This window comes from Centroberyx affinis, unplaced genomic scaffold (genome assembly GCF_046629955.1).
Source record: "Centroberyx affinis isolate AG114_WGS23_722 - 3 ecotype Tasmania unplaced genomic scaffold, CSIRO-AGI_Caff_v1 ptg000997l_1, whole genome shotgun sequence".
Taxonomy (NCBI): Eukaryota; Metazoa; Chordata; class Actinopteri; order Beryciformes; family Berycidae; genus Centroberyx; species Centroberyx affinis.
In genome coordinates this window covers 29,299-51,835 of record NW_027279562.1, presented here as the reverse complement: position 1 = coordinate 51,835, position 22,537 = coordinate 29,299, and positions in this window count along the sequence as shown.

The following is a 22,537-nucleotide window of genomic DNA, read 5'->3' as shown; positions in this document are numbered from 1 at the left end:
TTGTCATGGTCTAAATCACTTAGACATTCACCTGGTCAGGGCTCGGTGGTCTTATTAACAGCCATATCTAACTCTCTCCCCTATAATTCCCTTTGAGATCTGAACAATAGGATAGGAAGTGCTTTACTCCGACAAGTCAGACTTCACTTCACAGGAGGAATTACAGCTTTTCATTTTCTGTCACTGGAGCGTTTTAGTGAGGTGCCCCACCAGCATAACGATGCTCTTTCTCTCTTGTTTTATGACTGAAACGTGCACAAAGAGTTTATTCACAGTAATTACATATGAAAACGCAAATGCTCATGTGTATGTGTGAAATATAAAGTACATTTGCGGAGAGACAGGCGCACAAGCACACACAAAGACACACACTTACATATTCCAAAGCTGAAAGAGATATATAGCTTTACACAGATCAAATGGTAGGCCCCATGCACCAGAAAAAAGGACTTATGCCCTCAGCTATTTAAAGTGAAGCAACTACACACAAAAATTACACGCCTTATATCCATCAACGCAGCTGCCTAAATCCATTAGGATAAACACAGTTTGTGCTGTCTTGACAACCACAGTTACATATTGTCTTCTCAGAGCCACTGCCATATTATTTCTGTCCTTCCTGAACCATCACATAGTGACACTCGGCCCTCTACGAAAACAAGCTGAAGTAATAACGGCAGGTCATAAAATGTCTGGCCCCACCCATCCTCCCTCCCTCTCACTTACTCGTTCCTGTACCCTCCTATTATTTCGCTATCCCATCGCACAAATCTCGCCAGCCTCTACTGTGACGGCATGCAGTACATTTAGGCCATAATGCGATGTCAAACTGTGAAATAATCAGAACCTGCAGCAGCAGTGAAGCAGCGTTCATCTACAATATAATTGACAACCTGCTAAGTAACTTCCCAGTAAGCAATTTCTGGATGGCGAGGTGAAGGAGGCGGCCAAGTTCGACGTCAGCACAAACAAGCAGATCATTTTCACTATATGATAATCAGTAAAATTCATATTGAAACAGCTTTGGAAACTGTTTTGAACTGATATCAGAAAAATATTTAGGTCTTGATTTCACAAAATGATGCAGGTAGCAGCTATGGACGACTATGGCCATCGCTGTATTTACACAGATTTCTGTATTTACACAGATTTCTGTATTTACACAGATTTCTGTATTTACACAGGTGGTGCAGGTCATCTATTCAACTTCAAAATATTTGCTGAGTTTCCCTAACTTGTCACCTTATTTTGGTATTTATGTGACAGTGGAGCAAGCAATACTGTACATAAAGGCTTGTTCAAAACCCCAGTGTGATGTTTGGTGTACGGTACATGCACACACACCCACACATACTGTAAAGAATGTGTCTATGGTGAGATATGACCATATCCTGAGAATGTGCACGCTGAAGGATGACAGATAGATTGTCTTGTGGTCCCCTCTCCTGCCCCCCTCCCTGAAACACTTCTGCATGTTTATCCAGCTTGTGGGAATTCCTGTTCCTCGGAATGGGGCGTATGGAGTCGTCACGACCGGCGACATTCCCGTCCCAGTCTGCCTGGCTCTTTCATGGAAATCACAGCACAATCACCACACGGATAAACGGTTGCTCACTTTCCCTACACTTAGTGATTACACTAGGCTGTCAGCGGGAAAGGTGGCCAATATGTTTACATTCATAAATAACAGTCTAGTGAATATCCACACACACACGCACACACATGCACACAAGCACACTACATTTACATTACATTTTAGCCATTCAGCTGACGCTTAGCCAGAGCGACTTACAATGACTACACACTTGCACACACAAGTTAATGAAGTTAATGATAAGTTAATGATAAAAACAAACAAAATTTACCTGCATGCTTATGATCTATGACTACTGAAAGCTGTGGACATTTTTCTTACACAAAGGAGTTTTAGTTCTACAAACATTTCAGAGCTGCTCTGGAGGCAGAAATAATCTCATTGTTTGAGTTAAACCTTAATGAGTGGAAACAAAGAACCACAGTTTTTCGGAGCGCAAGTTAGCTAACTGGAAAAATTGAATGTCAAAGAAGGGACTCAAAATATAAATAAAAAATATAAATGGCAAATGACCATGGCATTCATGATCTTGGAAGGTCAGCAAGCTAGCTAACTAGCTCATAGCTATAGGCTAGTATGACTAGTTTGAACTTGGAAGGTCAGCTAGGCTAACTAGTTAACCAAGATAACTTAGTATGGATAGATCGCATTTTTCAGTTAGTAGCAAGATTTATAATATTTATAATATTATACTTTATAATATTAGCTTCCTCCTCTCACCCCTTGCCTTTGTCACGACAGCTTCAGTCTAACGTTAACGTTACTTAGTCAGAAAAACTGTGGTTCATTGGCTCCGCCCACTAAGGTTTAGCTCAACCAATGACATTATTTCTGCCTCCAGATCAGCTCTGCCTCCGAGAAAACTCAATTCTGCATTATTTTCAGTCTTTGTTCTTTTTTCTACATTTTCCTCTCACCTAACAAACACAGCTCTAAATCTCTGGGTTTCCCCCCCTCTTCACTTTCCTCCCTCCTAGCAAATAAAAAGGATGGTAAACTCTGACCTCCAGGCAGTGATAAAGATAAGGCAAACAACCACCAATATGAACAAAAATCAAATATATTTTCATAAAAGCATTCACTTAAGCTTTATTTTATCTTAACGGACCCTATCTTCATGTAACTTACATCAGTTTGATACTACTTACTTTTATGTATACTCTGGATTCAGGTCATAAAGATTTATCTCAGCCTATCAAGGTGGTAAACTCTGTTCCGTAAATAAAAAGGTGGGTAAGCTGGGTTTACGTGGGTTTACCCTCCACTACATCCCTACATCTCTCTCCTGTCTTTACATAAATCCTTTCAGGGCTTCTGGCAGCAGTTTCCTGCTCTTTCATCTGGCTCCCTTGTGGTAGGACCATTAGCCCAGCCTGTATACCTGCAAGTGTTTGGGAGGCAGCTGGCTCTGGACGCTCTCTGCCTGCATGGGCCCAGGGGCTGCTGGGACATGGGAACGCTGGCACCAAATACCGATGGGTAATTAGACCTTCGTTCAAGAGCGAATGTGGCAAGCATTAGACACAAGGCTCTTTCCGGTTCAAATCATATCTCCATCCTGCCCCCCCCCCCTCCACACCCCCATCCATCCCCCCTAGCAACTCCTCTCCATCCTCTCTTTCTCTCACTCTATCTCATTTTTCCACTAATGGACAATCTTTCAGCCATTTAGTCAATATCCTGGCTTGAGATTGTTTTGGTGGTATTTGGTGGTAAAGACCAGTGGATTTGGGGGTCTAAGAGAAGGCCAACAAGCTGTCAGTCTAAGGGGGCAAATTTAATTATAACCTCTATTACTCTGTGATTTTGAAAATGTAATAACATTTGTACAGAAAATAAAGGGACATTTTGAAAGCTGAGATAATTCAAAACAGCAGTCAAGTGACAGCACTTGGCCTTGCTCGTTTTTATTTTTTAACTGCTTATTTAATGTTTCATTAATATGGACAAATGCTAAATTAATATGGGCAATCCAAAATGTTAATGATAACTGACAAAAATAATTATCTACGTTGCTCTTTTTAAGCAGACCAAAATGCTTTCTAGAAAATGACAAAACTGCAGAAATTATTTTTTTTATAGCAATCATTTTTCATATTACAGTATCAAAATAAAATTATGGGAAAAAAAAACTACGGATTGAGAATTAAAGCAGAAACAAGCTACGTAAGATATAACTACATCTTCTTTTTCGCTACAGAAATGTTGATAAACAATAAATTAAATAATAAAAACAGAAGTGAAATACAGTAATGTAGCTCTGCCCACAGTTTAGAATATATTCACATCACATCTTAATGATGGAAAAAATTACAGATCATTTATTTTATATTAGTCTTAACCTTTAGTGAAATTATCTTATTTTTTGGTGCTTTTAAAACACGGGTTGCTAAATCTTTGGTCACCTTGTCTTGACTAGCACTGTCAAACCTTTTATTTATTAATTTTCAGCGTAGTTACAGGCACACAATCACAATGTGAAGTCATCCTCGTCATGTGAAAGTGACTCATCTTTCTGTCGATGTGAACTGCACCATTTCTTCCTCAGGTCTGTTTCATTTTCTCAGTTGTGAGAAACATGACAGTGGATGTTTCTCATGTAAGAGGAAAAACTATCAGGGGCCCCTTCTAGTTTTGTGGTGAAAGGTGACATAACCCATAATTCCATTGAAACCACAATGGGCTTTTATCAGATGTTCCTCTCTCCGAGGCTGGTTCACATGACTCAAAGTATTCCAAAATGATCACCTACTTGTTGAAACTGCACTAAAAGGCATAACTGTGTGGATATACTAAATTCTATTGATTATTTAATGAATTCCATCATGAAATCTTTATGTTACAGGTAAGAGAGGCGTGAATAGGTTGACAGACTCTGCTGTGCAGTAAATGGAGCCAGAAGGCTGGAGAGGACGCTGCTTTTAGCGGTCAGGGAAAAACACTGGGTCCAAATTAGCGTAAACAGGAACACAAAAGGAAAGAAGAGAGGAGTGGAACAGAAAATAGTGTTGTCAACAGGACCCCCCAGTGAGGAATTTCAATTTCATATATCTAATTATCCCTGTCAGATGGAAAGAAGTGACAAAAAGCTCTCTTTGTTCTCCCTCTCTATCTCCCGCATCTCTGTCAATTAATTTCAGCATACAAATATGACTAATTGTCTCTCCACAGCTCCGCAACCACATAAATAATAATTTAGTACCGTGTTGGAGGGGGGGCGGGGTGGTTCTGTGGGTATTCACGCATCAATTTATGATATTTGAACACAATGGACTGTGCATAATTCAGGTGATCGCGTTAGCAGGCCAACACAACCTCTCTGTAGGCATCAGCCTCTGCGCCACAGTCTTGTAGCCCACATAATACCTCTATACTTTTCCTCTTTTGTAAACGAGAGCATTATGTCTCTCATTTCTGTCATTGGGATTGTTTCTTTGTTTAGAGTGGTGATATTAGCATCATAATCAGACAGAGAGAAAGAGGCGGCAGTGATGGCTGATTTATGCATGGTTTGGCGATGTGTAGGGAGGCCATGAATCCCCAACAAAATCAGCCAGGGATGTATCACGCAGTTTCATCAGCTATGTGCATGTTTAGTGTTTATTTTTCAATCATTCATGTGCAAACTAACTTGTGGAAATACCTTTTTTTTCTCCAGCGCGCTTCAGCCATAAAACTTTTTCATTTGATCAGTTTATTTTCAAAGTTGGGTGCTTTTAAAAAAGGCTCTTTTTACGGTTTCAATCCAAATGGCATGCGCCAAAGAAACACTCAGACATCACTGGGCTTATTCTTAATCGAAATTGAGTGTTTTTACCCTTCATACAAATTGCTTTGCCATAAGAGTATTGCAGTCAGCTTTATAAATACATTTAACTCACATCACAAGGTTTGTGACTCTTTGACAATGATTGGATAATTAATTGGTGTCCTATTCACTCTAAGAGACCTTGTCTTTTCCTGCGTCTCAAAAAAATATCAAGTGAGGAAGGCCAAAATTATGCACTCATGTTGAAAAGATGTTTTATCACTTATTGACACTGGCATAAAAAGCCCTTGAAGGATAGTGCTAAAGTGATGACAGTAGTTTATTCAAACCCTTCTAAAAAACAATCAGCAAAACCTAAACATAATGAGCCAAACATCCAAAACCCATCCAAACTAAGCTGTAGTTGAGCCTCAGCACTCAAACCATAAAACACACTTACACACACACACACACACACACACACACGTGCGCCCACACACACACATAGAGGGAGGGGGGGCAGTATTGTTACATTTCATTAGACGCATTCCTTCTCTGTGGACTCTTGACCAGTTGCCATGGCATTTTAGCTGACCACATTTCATATCAACCTCTCTCTCGCTCTCTCTCTCTCTCTCCCTCCCTCCCTCCCTCCCTCCCTCTCTCTCTCTCTCTCTCTCTCTCCCTCTCTCTCTCTCTCTCTCTCTCTCTCTCTCCCTCTCTAAGTTTTGCTCTTCTTGCTCTCTCTTTTCACTTTCACGTTTTAGTTCTACAAACATTTCTCGGAGGCAGAGCTTCTCTGGAGGCAGAAATAATCTCATTGGTTGAGTAAAAGCTTAGTGGGCGGAGCCAAAGATCCACAGTTTTTCTGAGCGCAAGTTAGCAAATTGGTGAACTTGAATGACAAAGAAGGAACTCTGGTCAAAAAATATAAATAAAATATATAAATGGCAATAGGCTACTTTCATTCATTCATATGGAATTCATGATGTTGGAAGGTAGCAGGCTAGCTAGCTTACCAAGATAGATGGCTAGTTTGAACTTGGAAGGTTAGGTAGGCTAACTAGCTAACCTTTAGTGTTGCATAGGCTTCTTGAATGGTGGGCTCTTGCAATGACTCCGAAACAGGGTGACTTTTTACAAAGAAATTATCTTATTTTTTGGTGCTTTTAAAACACGGGTTGCTAAATCTTTGGTCACCTCGTCTTGACTAGCACTGTCAAACCTTTTATTTATTCAATATTTCTTCATGATATCAGCTACCTCCTCTCTTAGCCAGAAAAACTGTTCTTTGGCTCCGCCCGCTGAGGTTTAACTCAACCAATGAGATTATTTCTGCCTCCGGAGCAGCTCCGCCTCAGACAAATGTTTGTAGAACTAAAACTCAAATCTGCTGTAAAATCTGGTAGAAATCATTCACTGACACCTGTTGTAGACGAACCAGAAAATGGCAACTCAGTTGCTGCCCCTGTTGAAATAGATTGTGTCATATCAACAAAACGCAACCTGTCACTCAAATCCGGCTGTATAATTTTGTATTGCAAAACTTTCCATACACACATTAATTTGCATTTTTCCATCAACAGTCAAGTGTCTGAAAAAAAGAAGACGACGATAACAAAAGGAGAAAAAAATGATTTGCATTTGGTGTATAAATAGTTCCTGGACAAGGGCTGTTAAGTTTGGAATTAACATGTAAACAGTTGGAAAGTCTACCCTGCTACCCCCCTCCCTCCTTCCTCCTTAACCCCCAGCCCTGGTTCCTTTTTAAAGCCTTGATAAATATACATAAAGTCTCACACAAAGACCGCCTTGTTCCTTTAAATGGGACACTCTTTAATGGAGACATATATTTCCAGGATTATATCAGCATTCAGTTGCAAATTTTGAGTTTTAATACTCCAGTCGGTGCGGTCTATGAATAAGAGTATCATTTGAATGCAGGGAACACCTGGTGCTGAGGGCTGGGCTGTGCGGGGGCTTCTAGCTGACCTGGTATCAGTGCCAAGGCTTTGCTTTTTCCCAGCCTTCCCATTCACACACTCCAGTCTCACAGTCTCAGCCTTGCCGAGATACTGTAGACGCCAACGCACTTGTAACTTTATACTCCCATCTTAAAAAATGCTCAAAAAACAACAGAATAACAACAATAAAAAACAGTAAGCATTTGATGGGTAGTGATGAGCAGGAGGTGGTAAATTTCAACATCAACCCAAACCAAAATTCACACAAATTTTCATGATATTACAGCACAGTAAAAAATCATATTGAAACAGCTTTGGAAACTGTTCTGAACTGATATTAGAAAGATATTTAGGTCCTGATTTCACTAAACAATGTAGCAGCTATGGACGAGTACAGACGTCATCTCAACTTTTATTTTGTTGCTGTATTTACAGGGGTTTTCAACGTTGCAGGCTGTCGTATCAACATCTATTCAGCGTCAAAATGTTTGCTGGGAAAGCACTCGTGAAAAGATAAAGGCCGGGGAAATCATCTCCTCAGCAAGTCAACTGCAACTGGTTTAGAGTGTCAGGTGGAAACGGAGGGGAAAAGCTTTGAATTCAGTACTGTAACAAAAAAGATGAAATAACAGAGGCTCGCTGAGGCGCTTTTGTTGATTTTTTTTTTTTTTGTACATTAGTTACTGGGCTGTATGAGAACAGAAAGGGGTGGGGGGCTGTGAGGGAGGGGTGAGGGAATGAGTAGTACTATTTGGAGGAGGAGAGAGGAAGGGGTACAGGGTCTATTCGTATGCACCCCACATCCACTCCACACACAATCAGGCCTGTATTGCGTTTTGCAAATTTATACCCAGGATGTTGGTTTAGAGTGTTTCCCTGAAAAAAAGAAGTTTTTTTTTTTCAAGTAAGTGTCTGCTTTCATGAGCAAGAGTGATTGAGGCACACAAACAAACCTTTGTTTCCTAGCTCACAGATGCAAGGCCCAAGCTCTGATTTACGCCCCACCCTACACATTTGCACTTCTTTTTGTACTTTGAGTAAAATAAGACTGTATGAAAAAAAGAGGGGCTACTATAAGATTTGCGTCTGTCTTATTCAAGTTTCACTTACAATTCAATCTATTCCTCCTCATCATTAGCCTTCGCACGCTGAATGGCTAACATGCAATTCTTTGAACTATACACCCACCAGCCATTCAAACTATACACTCTTTCACTCAAAATATTTGCATATCCCTGTGTTTGCAGTGGCTGGAAGGCTGTACTCATCACCAGCCAATCCATAGCCAGACGCAAACAGGCAAAGTCAAATTCAAGTTTTCCTTAAACAAAGACAAAAAAGCTAAGGCACACTGAAATGCCTCTGCCCTGTTTGAGAATATAGGCCTCGACTTGAGATGATCATTCATGTCCCAGCTTTAAATGAAGAGCCAGCTGACTGCCAAGCCCCCTTCCCATCAACCTCCTGTCTTTTTTTTTTTACATTATGAAAGAACCACTCTATAATTTCACTTTAATTTCCAATAAAACAGCTTTTAACACATACTATGTGTGAGGTCCTGTTTTCCTATATGGGGTTTGGAGCGAGAGTTGTACATTTTGATGCCATCTGCTTGTACAGGTCCTAATGATGGATGTGTAGGTAATTTAGGCACTAGATCAGGTCAATGTGTTATGTTTGCTGAGCAGTCGACAGGCTACTGACAACTTGTTTACGTCAGTCCCAATTAATAATTAGTTTAATGATTTGAGCGCTTGACATGTGCCCCGGACAAATGCGGGAAGGAAAATGTACACACAGTGCTGTTTGCATAAATCTGCCGTTTCAGCTGGGCTGAGGGGGAACACAGGGAAGAGAGAGAGGTGGGGGAATTATAGGACTCAGATGTGTGTGATTGGCGGTTCCCTTGGCTCCCAGGGTTAGAGAGTTCAGAGAAAAGCCGATTATTGCTCTCCCTCAGGTCAAGCCTTCATAAATAAACAAGGGGAGAGCCCGAGGCACCGTGTTTTAGTATGATTAGCATATCATACAGCCTATCGACAAGGCACTTATCATATTACAGCGCAGCCGTCCTCTGAGCACACGGAGGTTACATGTACAGGGCTGCTGAGCATACATCTCTGTTCATTAGAAGGGTCCGCGGGGAGAGAATAAATCATATCAGCACGTGGTTATGGCAGCGCAGCCGCTTGACTCCGCCGTACAGGGGATGTTAAGCGGGGCCTTTAATAAGGTGGAGAGGAGCTGACAGTCAGCTTTGCACTGAAAGTTGAAATGATAGAAGAGCAAGGAAGAAAAGCAGAGAGGATTGATAACGGGAGAGGAGGCAGGGCTTGAATCAGGTCTCCAGTCCACTTTTCTGACATCTGGGACTTGTCTTGGTCTCGGCCAGTGTTGGATGGGAATTAATACAAATTTTCAAAGATACGGTTTCTCCTGGTCCTTCTTGGTTTATTTTCTCCCCAGCATTACAAATGATTTCAACAATTACACTGGTCCTCAAACCTCTATGCATTGATCAGTTTGATGTTGAAGGGTCTTGTACAAAGCTCCTGCAGACAGGAGCTTTGATCCTTGAGAAACTCCTTTATCATTATTTTTACAGTTGGAAAGACATGTTTATGGTGTTGGTCTTGAATAGGTCTTGATTTGGTCTGGTCTCGGTCTTGACCCATTATTTGGACCCGATCTTGACTTGAACTTGGCTGCGCCCGGTCTTGTAATTGACTTGGAGTCGACTAAGGTGGTCTTGACTGCAGCCCTGCAAGGAGGATCCAATGAAGTGATTAAAAAGGGAACTGGAGGGATACGAGAGGAAAGGATGAGCGAGGAGGGCGCGACGAACAGCCGAAATAATGTTTGTATGGCCGATGAAATTAGCAAGGAAGGAATTATGACCGTGTGTTAAAACTGCACGGCAGAGTGGAAATCAACCCCGACTCTCAGACACGCTGCTCAGATTTCAATTTAGGCAAGCCTTTTCTCCTCAGCTACACAAGCTCAACTCACAGACCAGGGGCCACAATTAGCAGCTAGCCACTCTGACCAGGGAGAAAGAGCAAATGACATCCCCACCTAAGCTCTCCTAAGCCTGGGGAGCCGGGGCAAGGAGCAGCCCCACTGCTCTTCTCTCTCCAGTCAAGCATGGCCTCTTTAGGTGGTCCGTACGCAAGGGAGGGATGGTGTACTTTAACTGGTATTAATGCTGTTTACCCCCCTCCAGAACTGGGCAACTGGGTGGTTATACAGTAGGCTGCAAGAGGTTATAATGCAAAAACTGGAATATTGGCTGGGTGTTTTTCCTTTTTAGCTTCACGGTGGCGGCACAAAGCTGGGATCAGTCTGGGTGCCATGTCGCCTGGGTAATCACATCCACCGCTGGCATGGCTCTTAAGCCAAAGAGAGGGACAGCAGACATCATGAGCGCAGATTTAGTCTGAAATTGAATGTTTCCATACTGACCTAATGAGAATGTCTTAAAACATCTTGAGAACCGGGAAAAATCTGACTTTCGTTATTGTACAACATCAGTATAATCTCAGTTAAAGTATTAACTCAAACTACAGGAAATGTCAGTATCTGTGCATCTGGGTATATATGTGTGTGTGTGTGTGTGTGTATGTGTGTGTGTGTCATGAGGGCGTGATGCTGTATTTTCTCAAATCCGTCCTGCTGCATTTCTATGTATATGCACCTCCCTGTGTGTGTGTGTGTGTGTCTGTGTGTGTTCATAAGTGATGCCATCCACTGCACCCCCCCTCCCCCGCACCCACCCATGCAAATTAGAACTTCACACACGTCGCGGCAAGCTGCCGGGTGCTCTGTGATTTCACACGACCAATTAAGGCCCTCTTGGCAGTTGTGTGAACAGTTTCATTAGAGGAGATAATATTGCAAAGTGAAATGATAAGCAATCATTATGATTAATGCCCAGACATTACATTGCTCGTTAATGAGGTGTAAATGATCTCATTATTTTTTGAAAGAGTACAGATTAGATTAAAGTGGAGTGGACAGCGCTCCTCCGTGTTCAGACAAGTTAGTGTTAATTAGGCCCAATCTCCAGGAGCAAATGAGCCGCAACCCTTTGGTAAACAATTAGGCTTCCATAGCCCCGGGCTAGATGGACAGGGATAGGCAAATGAATGAATAGATAGCTGGAGAGATGGATGTTGAGGGAGCGTTAAAATCTGCATCCGATTCATCGTTCTGTATCCGAACAAAATTAGACAAATCATCGTTCCTGTGCTGCAATACTGAACGGTAAGGTTAGTCAGATATATTGGTTCAATATTGGCCTTTTGTTCAATATCAGCCAGTCAGTGTCGTCCACCTCTGATATGGTGGAGGTTCCTCTCTGACCACAGCTACAGAAAAACAGTCTGTGAAACCTGACATATTTTATTTTCTTTACACATTTTATTTATTCATTTCATTGTTGAAGAATGTAGGCTAAATAAATTCTTCATTCAAAGGCAGAAAGTGAGTTTTGTCTACCATTGAATGGTGGGTGGTGGTGGGGTAGGGAGGTCACCCTGCTTTGAAGAGCTGCTAACCCACCTAACAGAATTTCATTAGTTTAGTTTTCAGTGGAGAGTTTTAGTGTCCCATGATGGTCTCAATGCTGATTCAGAGGCTTTTCCACCCTGACAAGAATACAGTTCTGAGGGAAACACTGAATCCTTGTAATTTCCGTCTATGAAAATGGTCAAATTAAAACATATGCAATATCAGTACAAAATATCAGCTGTCAGCAGCTTCAGTACAAAAAATATCAGTATCGCCCTTGAAAAAAAACATATCAAATCAAACCCTGCTGAAAAGTCAAGGACATTTCTATAATTAAGTTGTCCACACATTGTGAATGTTTTGTAAAAAGAAACAATCCGCTCAAAGCCAGTGGAAAATTGTCAAATATGAGGATCATGTCGGACTGCTGGAAACAGTCATTGAGATTTTATCCTTTCATGGTGATTTCCTGCCCCAGTCCCACATTTTCCGGCTCAAGTGTAAGCATAAAGGCAGAGACATCCTCATCTTGCAGCTGCTCTCAAGGTAACAAAACTAACATTCTTCAGGTGCTTTAAATGTCTTTTGGAGATCAGTTTTTAAACGGCGATGAAAAGGAAGAAAGAAAACAGGACAATTTTGAAGTGTTTTGTCGTTATCTTGGAGAGAGAGCTCAGCCTATTGATGTCAAATTATCATTCACAATGTCTCTTTATTGAATACAACACCCCTGTTTTTATTATCTGTAAACTTTTTGCATAATTCACAATTAAGCAAAACAGCAGAAAAAAAAGTCACAAGGACTTTTCTGTTTTTGTGTTGCGGCTTCAATGATGAAAGTCATTCAGCCAAGAGGACCCAATTTAGTATTGTGTTTTATTAAAATTACCATACGCTTCAATGCTTGAGTGTTATAAAATGTCAGTAAACATGTGAGAGGAAAATCGATTCAAATCTAACATGTTTATGTGTGGAGGTTTTGAGAGAGTGAAACAAAACAACAAAAGAAAATGCTAGAAAAATAGAGATTTAAGTAAAGAAAATCACAAATGATTTAAAATAACTTTATTTTGAAGGTAGGTCTTGACTGGAGCTGGCAAGAAAAAAAAAGCAGCTCCCTCACTTAAGCCGAACCTTGACGTCTTAAAGGTCTGAACAACGTTCCTGTATCTCATCTAAAGACAGCCTGAACCAGCCACAGTGGGAAATGTCTGTCTCTGACAAAATTGATTTTACCATCCTCTCCCTTTGTCTGAGAAGATATGCTTAGATTATGACAAGAAAAGCATTGCTGTAATCCCTCTGCCATGAGAGTTATGTTTTAGAGACATCAGGCCCTTATCGGTGATTGATAACACTTAACTCAAAAACATATTTAAGCATTAGGAACATCAATATTTTGCCGGCGACTGAAGGTGACCCCTGGTTCCTCTGTTTGCAGTGTGTGCGCGGAGGGCTTTGATGGTAAATTTGTAAGGGTGGTTATGTGGGGAGGCTATTATGGATTTGCTATCTTGGCCTGAAGTGTTTGCGGCTGATTATGTGATTAAATCAATAATAATTTCTGTTTGGGCTCCTTTGCTCCTCTGCTTCATCTTCTTTTTCCTGTGTAGTTGAGCGGAACAGCGGGGGTGGCGGGGGGGTATACACAAGCGCAAATGCGTGCACACACACACACACACACATACACACACACACACACACACACACACACACACACACAACCATACAAACACACTTGAACAACTGCAAAGCAGATGGCATTACAGGCACATTCCAAGGTCCAAAAGTTTACTCTGGTGGGCACAAAGGGATTTATCAATATAGTGGCATGTATGAAAAGGTAAAAATTTAAATGTTGGTGCAGTAAATGTGTCAACATCTTAATTTATATATCTAAAATTCCATGTCAGCGTAATATTCCTTTCTCCTCCATGAAGAAAATGGATAAAAGTCTAGGTGTAAGACTAGAGGTTCATAAGGGGCTCAAAACAAATTATTTTGTTTGTCACTAATGCAACTGACCCAACTTTTACCCGAAGACCTTGTGACCTGGCTCAGTGATGCCAAACTCTATCCGCACATAAAATTAGTTAAGACTATAGAAGCCCAACACCTCTGCTATATCTACGCGTCTCTGTTTTCCTTTCTGGTTTGGTGCCGACTTGTGCCAGCCACTCCTTAGGAACCACAAACGCTCCCCTTTCTGGTTCTGCCAGGTTTGTTGTTATGTCTAGACTGCAGGAAATGCAACATTACATTTGTTTACAACCAACAGGAACTAGAACCAGAAGCTGTTACGTGATTAAAGAGCGCTACCCAGAGAGTGTGTGTGTGGCTCAACCCCCTGGGTTTGGCACCGATCGACTCGATATAGGCGAACCAAAATGGAGAAACAGTGCAGAGCTGCTGTCTGCATCAGTTAGACGAACAGATCACATTCAACACAGCGTTCTCACTTAAGAGATTCCAGGTAGTGGAAGCAAGTTAGATGGAGTCGTGTTTGTGTGTTCGTGCCATGCATGAGCATATATGTGTGTGCCTGTGTCTGTGTACATGTGTTTGTGACGGTGTTCATTTGAGCATGTGAGTGTATGTATATGCGTTAAGCGTGTGTGGCTGTGTGTTTGTGTGTGTGTGTGTGTGTGTGTGTGCGTGTTTGTGTGTGGCTGCGTTAACTCAGATTCCCTCAGCACCCTCTTAAATCTATACCCAATAAAAATCAGCGCCGTCTCGAAAAACAAAACCCAGGGAAACATCTGTAAAACATCGATTTTGCAGATTGCAAACCAACTGCATAGCTAATGAGAAAAGAAATCATTTTTGATTAATTAACCTAAAAATTGGAGAATCTAAGCTGCCACCAGGGAGATGACAAGTGCTGCAGGCCTGATCGCATAGGAGGAGGACATACTGTAGAGCTCAGGGCCGCTCGCTGCCTCCAGCTCCACTGACTTGCAGAGAGAAGGAGAGGCTGTGGAAATGCTGGTAGATGAGGCATGGCTCCCATTACTGAGCCAGAATCACCAAGGATCTTTGTGGTGTTCAACTGGAAGGGTAAAATATTTTCCATTCCATATTACTACCCCAAAATGGTGCCCATTTATTCATTAAGGGAAAAATGTTGGCTAACTAATACTAGTACTGGGTGGAATTTATTACTTTTCCTGGTAACAAATAATGTAGCACCTATTTAAATTTTAATCATAATATTTCAGTTACTTTTGTTATCACCCCCTCTAAATATCAGATTGAAGGTGAATTATCAAAAAACTATATCCCACCCACGTTGCCCGATTTGTTTTCGTCAAGCCGTCGTTTTCGGCAGAACTTTTTTAGTTTCTTCAAATGTATATAATAACATTCACACTCCTTTAATTTTAGCAAGTGAAAGGAAGACAAGAAAACTGGTGAGATTTGTTGCTTGTTAATTATTTGCAGATACGATAATCTTTTCCCTGCAGTTAACAAGTTATTTTGAGCAATGCTTTAGGGATACTGCGACCATTTTGTTACACATGGCCCGCTGAGAGAACTGCTGCAACAGATTTCATCTCTTTTATGTTGAGGCTGTTCAAACACTTACTGTATGTTGTCATGTTAACATTTTGTTTTATCTGTCAAAGTGAGGCACTTCTGTTATTTGCAATTTTTGAAAGGACAAAGAATAAGAGCATGATCTTCAAAATGTGGTTTCATGATGTTTCACTGCAGCAAAGTTTTGTTATATGCCTTTCCATGGTGAATATGTCAATCTGTTATGTATTTTCACTACCTGCTTTATTACAGAACATGCATTGATGAAAAGGTTGTGTTATTAATTGTAACCTAACTGTTGGTCTAGTCTGTGATTTCCAAACTTTTTGGATTCTGTACTCATTGTACTCATTGGATTCTGTACAGCATTTTGGTCTAGCAAAGCCATTCTCATCCCGCAGCCAGCATGGAATACTGAAATACTACTTGACTCTAAAAGGACAAGCAGAAAGCAGCAAGTGTGCAAATGTATGTGCACATGTGTAAAACTCATTGGAAATTTGGATGCTTAAATTCTTGACTGAGTTATTTGGTTACCTTGATCATTCACACAGAGTTAATAACTGAGTTATCCTGATTTTTGAAGATAAGAGAGGACGCAGTCACCAATTTTGGAAGTGTAACAGAAAACTAATACAACAATTAGTGTAACAAATTCCAGTTTCCAGGGAGTAACAAGTCATTTTATGCCTTTTGAATTGAGTAATGAGTAATGCATTTATGTGAGTAATGAGCCCAACAGTGGTTACTAGGATTGTGACAAACAGATGCACCATGAGATTAGCAAAAGCCTGGATCATGTCACAAATCATATCATTAACATTTTTGTTGATGCCAGAACATCACATGTTCTGCTGTCAGCAAGCAAAGGTGTGGATATTGATACTGATAACTGGAAATTGTTAAAAAAAAACAAAAAAAAAACATATTTGCACTCTGAAAACGGCTAGCTGGGTTATATGGGAATTATCAACAAGTTTGGAACTTGTTTTTGACCAATCAGATTACGTGGTTAAAACTATCCATTGTATAAACACACACATGCATACACGCACATGCACCCACGCAGACAAACACACACACACACACACACACACACACACACACACACACTCATGAACAAGAGCTCCAGGCCTCCTCATCAACACACACCAGAGAGAAGTAAGCAAACACACACACCAGGACTCAGGAAGGGTGCTGAGAGCCAAGTTGAGCTGCATTCACAACACAGCTGGTTCTCCAAGGTCAATAAGAAACATTGAGTGTTTATTTGTCCATGCGTTTTATTTGCTTTCTAATACAGCAGAGGCACCGATTTGACAGATCTACTTGAACAGAATCATAGCATTTTGCCTTCTAAACAGCGTGGGAAATTTCCACTCACCAAAGAAGTTTTTCCTCTCTCCCTTTCTCTCTTTTTTTTAATTCTATTAGTTTTTCATAATTCATTACCATCCTGACTGTTTTCCCTGGTGTTTTAATTTTCCCTTTTTTTCCCCCAAAGAAAGCATAATGGTCGTACCCTAGCAGCTCACTAGGGTGTTGCAGTTACAACCTCCTACCCTCTGATGGCTAGACAGTAGGCCATTGTAAAGCTGAATCGCCATGGATTTATGGCCATAGTCCTGGTTCCCAGAATGCAATGTCACTCTGTCACACCCTCATCAATCTACTGTCTCTGCCTAAAGACGAAGAGGGAAAAAAGCACCGCGAAAAAGTAGCACAACAACAAGAACGACACTTGTTTATGCATGATCTCATTTTTATCAGCTGCCTGTCTGTCGGAGGTAAAACAACTACATTTACTCAATATGTTCTGCAAATTCATACATAATCTGCAAGTTTCAGATTTCACAATTAATTACAAGAGGCAGTTTGAGTGCCAAATGTGGCCATTGTACCAAATGAATACACCTTTTCACACCAAAGCCTTTCCAAGACATTTAATCTTCATTAATCTACAAAACCTGCAGTCCAATAGTCCTTTTCACACATCAACATCTACTCATGACACAGCATAAGCCTCAAAGTAAATCCTCTAAAAACTAAAAGACTAAATGAGAAAAGAGACGACGATGGAGGCAAAATGCTGCAAACATAAATATTATACTGAAGCTGTGAGATTTGACATAAATTGAGGACTCTTGCATTTTATCATAAGCCTCATTTGACCACCAGCGTCTCCCTGCTGCGGATCAGATCCTCCTGTACACCGATGGCTTGGCTATTTGCTCCTAAAACACAAGTTCAAACAAAAAACACATAAAACCTGAGGACTGGAGACTGCGCTGCTATCCCGCCTCGCTCATAAACCGTTACCTTTCGGAGTCATTTCCCATGATCTATGCACGGAGATATTGAACGTCATAAATCAGCTTTCTAAGGAATGTCTGAGGGATGCCGTGTCTTTTTGAAAAATAAAAGAGAGAAAGAAACTTAAATCCTCATGATGGATGTGCTCTCGAACCCTCTCATAGCCATGGTAACCAGGGCAGATTGCCATGCCATTTAGAGGATCCAGGCACTGACATAAAAGTGGCATTTTCCAAGTCCCGCTCCCACTGATGCATCGCTTCTTGGCCCTCAGCTCAAAACAGTTCAACTCTTAAATGTTCTTTAGTCTAAACTCTTGTACTTTGTAACTGTTGTTTTGAGCTTGAACCCAAACCTTATTCCGCTTCAGCAACAGCCAAATTCTGTTAATAACATAATAGTGCTATAATGAATGGCAAACAACTTTCAAACAATTTCTCTTTTCATGTAACCTGAACTACTCTCTCTTACTAAGAACTCATTCCTCTCTCTTTCCTGAAATACTCTTCAAAGACTATTCCTGTCCAGGCAGCGAGTCACACGTTTTAATCAATGAAAATTGGACAAAACATAGTCAAAATGAAAGGCCTTGTGTCATACTGCAGTTGCGTATGAATCATAATCTGTCCTCTTGTGAGAGAAGGGCATCAATATTGAATTTAAGAGCGGTAATTCCTCTTAATAACCACACACAGAACGAAAACACAGGGCTAAAACACATGCTTTCACATGGCATTCCTCTGCTGATGTGTTTTGTGGAGGAATTTATAAAGGAAAAAAGACTTGAGAGCCTTTTCACTCTAGGAAAATATTCTTGGAAGTCACAGGAAAGTCAGATATTGACATATAGATGGCCAGAATTTCCTCTTTTTTTTCTTTTTTGATTTACCTAATTTACCCATGGGGAACAATAATGTTTAATCTTTCCTAATAAAAATTACATTTGACAATCAGCCGTTTTTCAGATAATAATTTAAGGAGCAACTTGGAGAAACGGAGGAGACATAAACATGGATATCAGTACAACCTATGTAGTTGTATGCTAGGTTACAGTATGTTTTCTTAAAAATAGCCATAATCACACTTAGTAAAATGCATAAATCAAACTGTGCAGCTGTGTTCATGCAGTGTAACACTTTCCTCATAATGAGATAAACAAATTAAACATAATTTCATGAATTTATAAGGACATCATATCTGGAATGTTATACATTAAATTATATAAAGCTTCCTGTCAAACATGAGAGAGTTTTCTTAACAGGCAATGGGGATGAAAACCACATTAAACGGTTCCACTGCAGGAGCAGAGCCTTATCGACATCTAAACAGGCTATTAGAGTGGGTGGTTAAAGTATAAAAAAAATCTGAAAATTGAAAACAATAGTTTCTTTTGTATACCCTTTAAATCTGATTCTATATGCCCAACAAACGTGTGCTTTCAGGTAAATAGGTGGATTTTTATATACAGGCAATAAAGTAGGGCATACTTTTTTTAGATGTACATAAAATGGAATGGAGGAGGGAATTACAGACTGTGGAGGCAGAAGTAAATGAGAAGTATGGATGTAAAAAAAAAAAGAGAAACTCACCCACTGTGACAGAGCTGCGATTATAAGTTTGCTGTTGATGCCTCGGATCCGTCAGCTACCTGATGTTTGCCTCCTTTAATTTACAATCTCAATAACACTGCTGTGGAAACACAGCCAGCATGATAGATGTGGACTTTTTTGCATGGACTTCCCTCCAAGGTGCCAATTCTAGAAAGTAAAAGGGGAAAGTTTTTTGTTTTTTTTCAAGTATAATAAGAAAGAAACAAACAAAATAAAGAACCACCCTCACCAAATCACCTTACATGACTGTGCCGCTCCATGTGGCGACTACTTTTTTTCCTGCGTTTGAGAGCTGCTCTTTAATTTGGGCACCTCCGTGTTTCCAATTATGAGGCATCAACATACTGCCTGAGTAATTAGTCACCACAGTGGCGGATGGACGTAGATGTTGTTAAGTCGATTCCATACCTACACAATGCCCTAATTTGGACAAACACAATCTTGGATGTTGGAGACAATGTGCTGCATCTACATGTTCCTTAGAGGTAAATTAGGCATTATGAGGAGGAAGCTACACAGGAAGGTATGCATTGAAATGTATTGACAAAGAACTGCTGCTTTGAATATGATGAACTATTAGTCAAAAGCCAAATTCTGTAGGTGGTAACAGGACAGCACTGATTGGTGTTTACAAGGGTGCATGTCAGATTTATATAGGCGGAAAACAGCAACGACAGAAGAAGTTTAAATTGGTTTGATTTACCCTTTTTACAGGGTGAGGACTTGACTGTTTCCTAGACAAAAGGTCTTGACAGGAGGCCACCAAGTTCAATTAAAGGAAGAGCGGAGAGGTGACCATTGATTGATAAGACAGTATTTCAAACTGTGCCCCAGAGTACAGAGGAAGGCTCTCACACTGATGACACAAATTCTTCAGGGAAATTTATGTTAATTGGTGTCTAGACGTTTTATTACTTGGCCAAAACAGCAAAGCATGGCTATCTCCTCAAGACGCAGCTGCTTACTTAAAAGCATAAAACGTAAAAAAAAAAACTTCTGACAATATATGACTTCTTTCGATCGCAAAAAAAAGAACGGAGGAATGCCACGCCAGTCTACTTTTCAAATTTGGCCTCTTTTGTTCTCTGCTTAGCTCAGTAAAACTCATTAAAGTGATAATCAGCGAGATTCTTGTTTTTCTTGATTTTCGCGACACCTTTGGTAATAAGCGATAATCGCATTGGCGTTTTGACTCAATGGAGGCACTGGTCCGACATAGTGTAACAATAAAGGACACTCAATGTAGACTGCAGCTTCTTATACTGTATACTCTTATATTTATTCCAAACTAGCTGCTGTTGTTGCTTCCATAAACGTAAAAAGCATCGCTTTCTATACAGGGGATGATATTTCCCGGGAAAATGGGACCCCCTCACAGGCGTTTAGAAAAGCATGCAAAAGTTTAATTGTCTAATAGGTTGAATCACTATTGTAGAATTAGAAAGTAGCAAAACGGACATTAATTTATATTAAATAGTTGCAGATTAGAGTTAGTTTTTCTTACTTTCAATGGATGGTTTCCTCACTAAATGTACTTGCTAACATTTAAAAATTATATATCTCACTCAACAGGTAAATGTAAATTTTATAAAAAAATACAGACATCACAATAGGTAAGACTGCAAGCATTGACTTTGCGTGCGTGCGGAAGATTTTAGTACCACTTTTCATTGATCGATCAGTATTAAGAAACGACTGATGTTTGTGAAAAAGCGATGTGCTAAATGGACACGCACACACTGACACACACACACACACACACACACCCGCACACACACACACACACGCATACACACACACACACACACACACACCCGCACACACACACACACACACATACACACACACACACACACACACTCTCTCAAGTTGATTTGCAGGACTCCTGTGAGCATGTGTCACTTTTTAGTGGAAAATTACAGCTCTTTGAACAATTCCTCAGTAGGAATCCCATTCTGAAGTGGATTTTATCTGCAAATCACAATTATTTTGTTCATGCTCTGTTTTAATGGGCACCCCTGCTGCGCCGAAGAAGACGCTTCTCTATTCATAAATGTATTACTGGTGGGGAATCATTAACTTATTGTTAGCTGCGCGACTGATGGCTTATTGACATGACAACATTCAACGAACACTTTTGTCTTTTAGCCGTACATCCATATCACTGAAAACAATGTCATCTACCCCATTTTCACCACTCCCCTTGTGTGTTTGAGCTTAGTGGAAGGCTTTTCAGTGACCCAAAAAAAAAAAAAATTAAAAAGAGAGAGATAAGTGTAGGCTGGGTTTCTAGAAAGACTGAAGAGGTTTTCTTTATGATGGCGAATAAGAAAAACAAAAGGAGCAGATGCCATAGTTAATGGGACAAGGGGGTGTGAGGTGGTGCTGGACTGAAATCGCTGTTTGCTGAAAATGATTTAGCACTTCTGTTTGCGCCAAATTGCAAGAATAGCGATAAAAGGCAAAATAGTGGCAAAACAGGGCAGAGGAGATAAATTGTACTGTTTGAATGATCTCAGAAGTGAAGCGCCCGCTAATATTTATGGCTGGGGATGCAGGAGAGTCATGGAGTCAGACAGTTTGCACAGATGGTGGCCATCCTTGGTCAACATTCAAATAAAAAACGGAATGAGCGTCTCTCCCTCCGTGTCCCGCTATTCCTCTCTCAATGAATGCAGACGCAGATAAAAGGACGGGGTGTAAAAGTGTTTAAGTAGGCAGAAGTTGTAAAGGGAAAAAAAAAAGCAGAATCGCTATTCACTGCTTGTGCAATCCTTTCTGCCTTGTTGAACTTTATTAAATTCTGTCGTTCTCTCCTTCCCGTCTGGCTCCCTTTGTCAGCTCCTTCTCATGCGTAACTCACAGATTTTTTCTTTCTTGTCTTTTTCTTTTAGGAGGTGTTGTGGAGGGCGTTCAGGCTGAAAAGAATGTGTTGGCGGCGTTCATACCGCAATGTACCAGTGAGAATCGGGCCGAGATGAGTCATAGTCAAAAATCTGGACTAGGATATGTTAAAGTCCGCTGTTTGTTTGTATCACTGTATTCTAAAGTGTGACAAAGGCTGCGTTCACACTGCAGGCCTACATGCTCGATTCCAAATTGCTGTTCATATCTATTCTAGGATGTAATTAATGTGAATTGACAGCGATGTCACACAGAAACAGTTACAGTTTCAGTTACAGTTATGTGCCTTTGAGTTTTGGCTGAACTGAGGCATTTCCCCTAACCCCCATCAAATTGTCTGTTTTGCTTTCTTTCCACT